General features: G+C 31.8%; 1 protein-coding gene across 1 annotated transcript in view; it reads left to right on the top strand.

The window, feature by feature from the left end:
* The first annotated feature begins 70 nt into the window (after window positions 1–70).
* Window positions 71–8,413, top strand: part of LOC111715098 (uncharacterized) — a 16,657-nt gene continuing 8,314 nt past the window's right edge. The window contains exon 1 of the mRNA XM_023490351.1: window positions 71–88. The gene's annotated coding sequence lies outside the window, so the exon portion shown is untranslated. The remainder of the gene's footprint in view (window positions 89–8,413) is intronic.

The raw sequence follows: 8,413 nt of genomic DNA, 5'->3' as shown, positions 1-8,413 counted from the left end.
TAAATCACGGTGGATGCCCACGCCCAGTTCTGCATTTTCATAGAAAAATTGTTGTACAGACGTTGCAGTTTGAAAATCCACTGATCAGGTAAACTGCCAAATTTATGTGTTACCTTTCATCGAACTTTTTAAGATGAAAACTTGGGTCCTACAGTTGTCTTCATATTTCGCAGTTTTATGGGCTTTACTGTATTGCCCCAAAAAAATAATTTTAACTTTTGGTATGTCTTTATTCTTTTTATATTTTTAAAACTATTTTATTTTTAAATTTTTAAAAATTAAATATAAACAAACCAATGAACACCAAAGGGGTGTATAAATACAACATGTCGGACTCGTACAGAGGTAATAATTAAGAAGTTTGCTGCAACTGTCCGATCTTTTAAACGTTCGATGGAGCAGAGTGGACCTTAAAGGGACTGTAAACGTTAATTTAATTGGTTCACTATAGATAAAAAATGGAATCTCCGATTCACAGCGCTACCATTAAAAGATTTTTCTGATCAAGTATGACTTAGATACCCATGTGTTTGTTGAATTTTGTTTCCTGAATTTAGAATCTGAATGAAAAATAACTGGCATGAAAATGCTCGAAATCAGAATTTTTACAATTTAATATTTTAAACCTACGAAGTTATTAAATGAATCCTTAGGCTCTATGTACTCCGAAAGGTTATTATGAACAACAAAATACTTTTGTTCTTCTATCCGTATTGGCAGAATTGGCATGGCCGGTTAGACGAGAATACAACTATATGCAGGGTTACCCACAAAAGATTAGCCTGCAAAGACGACCTGAAACTCTTAAAATAAAACAATCCCAACGTTAAAATAAGTATTTTGCCTAGAATATATTCTTCCTGAAGCTTATTATATATCTTAACACAAAAAGAAACAAGTTTAAAGTTGCAAGGAATCATTAATGTAAGGCAACAGATAAGTATAAATTCCGTACAGTCATCTCTGCAAACTCTCAACTTTTATGGGTAACCCTGCACCTACTCACAAGCAAACTCTTTCCACTTTCACCGCTTTGTCTTTTGTATCTATATATAAATTTGGCTTGTCTGTCTGTCTGTTTGTTTGTCTGTCTGTCTGTTTGTATCCAATAAACGTCAAAACGGCTGAACCGATCGGGCCCAAATTTTTTGTGGGACATCTAGGGACCCCAGGGAAGGTTTATGAAAAATCAAAATTTCAAATATTTGTCTCCATCAAAATTCGATCGTCATTAAATTTTTAAAAATTTTGAAAATCCGCGAAACATTTTGTGAAAATCCGCGAATTATTTTTGTTTTGTTTTACGGTGTACACAAAGAGAACATGTTCACAACTAATTTAGAAGATGGGCGCGAAGCGCCCTCTAAGGCTAGAAAGAAGGGCGCGAAGCGCCTTGAATTTCTAGTATTTTATAAATGACAATCCTCTCTTTTCAAACAGATTTTCAGATATTAGACTTTTTCCAATGATTGAATAAATTGAAAAAGTTAATTAAAATTATGCAAAAACTTAAATTTCTGCTCCTAAGTTTCTCAAGATTGAATTGATGAAGGAGACGCTAGGGTTCTCCAAGTTTTTGAGCTAAAGAGAAAATATTAAAGTTAAGTATTTATCCCAGTGTTTTGTCTGATGGGCAAAATCTAAGAAAGGAATTCAGTCTTTGATTTTCTAATCCCTATATCTTTGCAACCTGATAGTCTAAACCTGCAATGTTTCAAAATATGAAATCTGCTTGCTAGATCAAATAATCTAAGTTTGAAATTTCAAATGTTTGCACCATCAGAATGAAAAGATATAGATCAAAAACCCTTAAAAGCTTTCAAAACAAACAAGTGTAAAGGTGTTAAAAAATGTGTTAAAAAAGGTGTTAAAAAGGTGTTAAAAAAGGCCTGTTCACGTAATTTCAAGTGATCCTCGTTTTTCATAAACGCTTTGTCTGTAAAAAATTTTAGATATATGTAGAATTAACTTATTATTTTCAAATGTTTTTTGATAGAATTGAACACTTCTCAAGCTAAATCTTCCACAGTATTGACCAGATAAAGGGGAACCATTAATTGTAAATCCGTGTCACTTAACACTTCAACTACAATTCCTTTAAACACACGATTAAAAAGAAATAATATAATTGTTTTAGTTTTTCATATCAGTATAACCGTCTTAAAAAAGCACAGATTTTCCGTCTGTTAATAGACTTCCAAACATGTCTAAATTATGTGGATCTGAGGAAATTAACACTTATAAAAAAAGTTGTAAAAGTATTATAAAATTATATTATACGTATGCACATACAGGGTTACCCACAAAGGATGAGACTTCAGAGACGATTGTACGGAATTTATACTGATTGTTTCCTAATATTCACGATTCCCTGCAACTGTAAACTTGTTTTTTTTCTTTAAGCCATTAGATAGCTATATTAAAGGCAAAATACATAATTTAATCTTGTATCGTCTCATTTTAACAGTTTCCGGTCGTCTTTACAGTCTCATTCTTTGTGGGTAACCTCAATATATATTTATCATATACCATTACTTTCATAATTAAAGAAGTACAAAAAAACTTTCATTCAATCAAGATTTTTTGCTAAATTTCAAATTACTCCTTTGGTTTCACTTTTTAACAACTGAAAACTCCAGGTAAAATTTGTTCTTATGTATTTAATTAGAATTATAGTCTTTTTAGTTTAATTGAAAGATATGGTAAATATAGAAGCATGTTAGTACAGTTGTAGAGAACCAGGAAAAAGATATAATATAGAAACATGTTAGTACAGTTGTAGAGAACCAGGAAAAGATATAATATAGAAACATGTTAGTACAGTTGTAGAGAACCAGGAAAAAGATATAATATAGAAACATGTTAGTACAGTTGTAGAGAACCAGGAAAAAGATATAATATAGAAACATGTTAGTACAGTTGTAGAGAACCAGGAAAAATATATGGTAAATATAGAAACATGTTAGTACAGTTGTAGAGAACCAGGAAAAAGATATGGTAAATATAGAAGCATGTTAGTACAATTGTAAAGAACCAGGAAAAAGATATAATATAGAAACATGTTAGTACAGTTGTAGAGAACTAGGAAAAAGATATAATATAGAAACATGTTAGTACAGTTGTAGAGAACCAGGAAAAAGATATAATATAGAGTAATGTTAATACAGTTGTAGAGAACCAGGAAAAAAGTCTGAAATTAATCCATACAATCGTTTCTGAAGTCTCATCGTTTGTACACAAGAATATTCTAAATGTCGTATTAGTTTCGTTAAAATTTAGCATATGCACAAAATTGAAATATTTTTAATGCAAATTCTTAAATGCAAACAAATAATTCAAGCCAATTTATTGTAATTGAAATATATCTGGATATAAAAGTTACAGAGTCGACACTAGAAATTAGCACTTAAAACTAGAAAAATCTTTTAACCCTATCCCCGCTGGGGTACTTGAAAACCAGGATACGCTGGGGGGGGGGGTCAATTTGACCCCCCCCTCTAAATCCCATGTTTTATGTCCAAATATGACAAATGATACATCATTAGAAAGCTCTTGTGCTCTACTTTTAGAATCTGCAAAAAAATTTGCAAATTTGCGAAAATTGAATTTTTTATCGCAAAATCCAGTTTTATAGTAAAAATGTTTGCAAAAAAAAATTTGTCCAAAAATGACAAATTATACATTTTTGAAAAGCCCTTGACCATGTCATTTCAAATATGCAAAAAATTTTGCAAAATTTTAAATAACCTGATTTTTAATCAAGAAAAACTAAAAATGTGCAAATTTCCTTTGACAGGTTGTTTGCAAAAAATTTGCAATTTTTTTCGTAAAACTTGTGCAATCCGTTTCCTTATGTCATAGGCTTTCCAAAAAGCTAAATTTTATCAAAATCTGACAAGTGAAAGTGGGTCAAAACAAAGATTTAGTTTGCTACAGGCAAAAGCAGTCATTCAGGCAGTGTGCCTGAGGACTCAGGCAGTTAGTATTAAAGCCCGGTTTTAGGCCTAAAGGGAGGGCTTTGGGTATGTAAGAAAAGTCAGAAAATTTCAACAGCCTCAGACCAATACTTTTTGAGTTATGTAAAAAAAACTACAGGGGGGGGGGGTCAAATTGACCCCCCCCAGCGGGAATAGGGTTAAGGTTAAAAATTTTACTGTTTTAGGACTTGCATTTAATGAAAATGTAGAATTGAAATTGAAAGTACAAACAGAATGGTTACATATAAAATTATGATTTGATTGTTAATGTCGTCTTCTTTCTATTATTTTAGTTATATAAATGTCGCTAAAAGAATGTTACATGATTAAAAAAGAAAATTCAACTCACTAGTCATCAGTTTTTTTAATGATATCTTATAAATCGATGTATTTTTCTAGTTTAATTATTTTTTATTTCGCCCTTTTGGTCTACGGATTGCATTTAATCAAAAGAAAGTGCATTTTTTGACGTAGAATCTACATATGTAAAACCCTGTCTGCTGATTATACTTTAGACATCGGTCTAAGCTCTATAATCTATTAAAACTATTTTTAACCAAAACAATGTATTTTTAGCTTGTATAGGATTCGTAGTATTAGATACTAAAATTCAAATTTTTGTGTTGTATCTTTACATGTTCTTTTCAAAGAAATATTTCTCTTTTTATATATCCCAAGTTTTATAAACTTTTAACCTCGGAAATGGAAAAATGCACACAATCTTACAAAACTTAAAATTCTTTTTATTTATTCAAAATGAAAGAAAACAAGATTCAAGCGAAATTCAAGCTGATGCCATAGTAATTTTTTGTTTTACTATGGAAAGTTGTTCTTGACATTTTTGACATTTGCCATTTTTGTGCACTCATATAGAGGACCTCATTCAGAACAAAAATCTAGAACACACATTAAGGAAGCACACCGAGAACGCGCATTAGGGACGCACATCAAGAACGTGCATTAGGGACGAACATCGAGAACGCGCATTAAGGACACTGCACATAGAGAACGGGCATTAAAGACACACCGAGAACACGCATTAGTGACGCACATCGAGAATGCGCATTTAGGATACACATCGAGAACGCGCATTAAGGATACACATCGAGTAAGCACATTAAGAACACTGCACATCGAGAACGCGCATTAAAGACGCAAATCTAGGATGCACGTTTAGTGTGTACAATGTACATCGAGGGCGCACATCAATTGAATGCACATAAAGGCGCATATCAGGAACGTATTGCAAGCTCACACGCAAAAATCGATGTAAATTAAGTTTATTACTTCTTTAAAACTAAAGCTTAAACAAGTGTTCTAGAGTTCTAAAATGTAAAGGTCAAGGGCTACAAAAAGTAAAATTAATTTATGTGAGGTAAAGTCAAAGGAAAAACCTTGTGACACTTCAAATTCAACCCAGTCTTTAACTGAGCTTAAAACAATATTAGGAAAGTTTTATTAAAATAATCTTTTCAATTTTTTAATGTGCCTTTTTGTATTGGAGGGGAGGGGGGGGGGGTGAAGGGTGTTTATTCGAATCTGCATATTAAATGTATTGACTGAATTTCAAAGACATACACATAATCAAAATAGAAAGGGCAGAATCTAACCTTGAATTCGATTTTTCAATTTCAACATTTAATTCATGAATTTAGTCAAGAAAAGTCTTTATTAGAAAAAAAATCTGTTTTTTTACCTCTTTATTTTCAATTAGCAAAAGGCCCACTTTACGCTATTTTTGTGGTTTCAAGTAAATCAATGAATATCCAAAATCAAGAAAAGTTTGTTTGGGCAATAAAGCATGTTTATTATAAGAATGAATTTTAATACGCTAAAGTATTCCATTTTTTACGTGCTTTGGAGCATCTTTAAATGTCTTTTTTTATTCTACTAATACAAAATTCGGACGAATATCCCCTTTTGCTATAATAATGTCATATTTTCGGACATTATCCCATTTTGCTATAATGATGTCATATTTTCGGACATTATCCCATTTTGCTATAATAATGTCATATTTAAAAAAAATAGTTTAGCAGATTTTTATTTTCTATGTTCCAAAAATATTTTTTTTTATTTATCACATTTTTATTTCTAATGCCTAAAATCAGAAGCAAACAAAACTTTTGACATTTTTTTCCAAACTTCAAGACAGTGATAAACCCAGTTTTTTTACTCACCCTGTATTTTGTGGTTTTTCAGTTCAATTTTTAAATTGCTTAAACCGCATTAATTGTCCACCTTTTATTTGGGGGAAAATCATAAAAAGCAATGGTTTAATTGAAAAGGGANCTTCACTTCCCCATAACTCTCTTCTCCCCAGCCCCCTTGCTTCCCCTCCTACAGTTCCTCCTTCCCTTTACTTAATAATAATAAAGGTATATGACACCAGTGGCCGAATTTAAAAAATTTGAGCGGCGGTTTAAATTTTAGTTGCGGCTTAAATATGGTTGGTTCCACTTAAAATTGTGTCAAATGTTTCAAGATTTAAGCCGACGCTTAATTTAAACCGGGGTTTGGAAGATTTAAACCGCGGCTCAAATTCTTTAAATTCCATCTAAGGTTGCAAAGATAACAAGATTAGAAAATTAGATTTTGAGGCGATTTAATCTCAGTTCACTTTTGCACCTATTGGAAAATCTTTAAGATTCCTTTTCATTCAATCTCATTCCCCGTATTCCTTGTTTATTTGTATATTTGAGAAGAGTAGGAAATTATGATGAATATGTTTACATATATGTTTATGTACATAAAAATGATTCAGCTGAATTAGTGAATCTTGACAACTCTGAATGTACCGGTTAGTCAGCTAGGGCGCAGGTCAGCAAACTGGCCAGCCGGAGATTGTTTAGTAGCGCGCAGGTCAGACTAGGCGCCAGACTGTAGAAAATACAGTGTTAGTTTGACACCCTGGCTAGAAATATTCCCTCTAAGCTCTGTGATGTTTGTAGGAATATATCTGTGATATTTATAGTACAGTGAGAACCAGAAAACTGTGAAATAGGAAGACGACATTATATCAATACTGTATTTAAAGTTGTTACAAAACAAATATTAATTTATTAAATTACTCATTAAGTTAGTGGGTTCTGTTTACACTGCACAATTGTCATTGGACACTCTAAAGTCATAACTTAATTTTTTAAGTCGTCTTCCTATTTTAGAGTTTCTGGTTTTCACTGTATTTGGAAACCCGAAATAAGTTAATTTTACGCAAAATTACTGGCACAATTTTGCGAATCTATGCTCATCCATTTTTTAATAATCAATGAATCTTAAATATATATTCTAGCTTTTCAGAGTTTTAATCTAACAATCCCTTTGATTAGAGAGAGTAAATTTGTAAATTAAAACCCCCTAAAATTAATGCTCTATCGAAGAGAAAATGCTCAGCGACTGAGCAGCAATCTAAAACAGAAATAAGGAAAACAATTTTTACGCTGCTATAGGTTTCTAAAAAAATGTGAGTTTTGGAAACCAATTTTTCATAATTATCTTTTTTTCGTTTCAAGTATTTATGACAGTGTTTTCTTTGACTTCTTTTTTACATTTCTACATACAAAGGACATTTTTTATTCTTTAGGGAGGGGCGTGCGGGGTCTTGAAGAATAGCATATTTTTTTCCATCTAGACTTTAACAACAATCACAAGTTTAACCTGATTTATAAAATCTTTTGATCCCAAAATCCCATATGGGGTTTTCCTACCGTGGTCCACAGGTCAGCGTTGATAAAACGAAGACGACTTTTATTTTAAAGTTTTGATTTCTAAAAAGCTTTTCTCAAATTACAAGTTTACAAGTAAACAAAGAGAAGCTGTTAATTGACAACCTCTCTTTGTTTCCCTGTTTATGTGTAAACATGCTGTTTGAAATCTTAGTAGGAATCAAAATTAAAATCCAAAGTCGTCTTTATTGTATTATATGTGACGCCGACTGTAGGTAAAATATTTGTTTGAATTTCTAATAAGAGGCTGAACCGATCGTGACCATTTTTTCAGCTTTTACAATGCATAAAAACTCAAATTTTCTAGTCCATATATCTTTGCAACTTGATGGCGTAAACATTTATATATTTCAACCTATTTGATCTTACAGAGTTCATAGTTTGAAATATTTAAAGTCTACGACATCGGGTTGCAAAGATATGAGGATTGGAAAATTAGAGTTTGTAGCAAAAACTTATTTCTTTTACAAATTGGCTTTTTTGAATAATGGGTGAAAAAAAAATATATAAATATATATATATATATACATACATATATATATATAGATAGATAGATAGAATGCGAAAATGCAATGATGCATGTATTCCCCCCTAGTTTGTATTTGTGTATCAAATCCCTCCCCCACGCAGTGTTATATATACATTTGAGCATAGGAGGGGGGGATATAAACATGTAGGGGGGGATATAAACTTGTAGGCGAGGGGGGGGGG

This window comes from Eurytemora carolleeae, unplaced genomic scaffold (assembly GCF_000591075.1).
Source record: "Eurytemora carolleeae unplaced genomic scaffold, Eaff_2.0 scaffold1703, whole genome shotgun sequence".
NCBI classification, from domain to species: domain Eukaryota; kingdom Metazoa; phylum Arthropoda; class Copepoda; order Calanoida; family Temoridae; genus Eurytemora; species Eurytemora carolleeae.
This window is presented reverse-complemented; position numbering and strand designations above follow the sequence as displayed.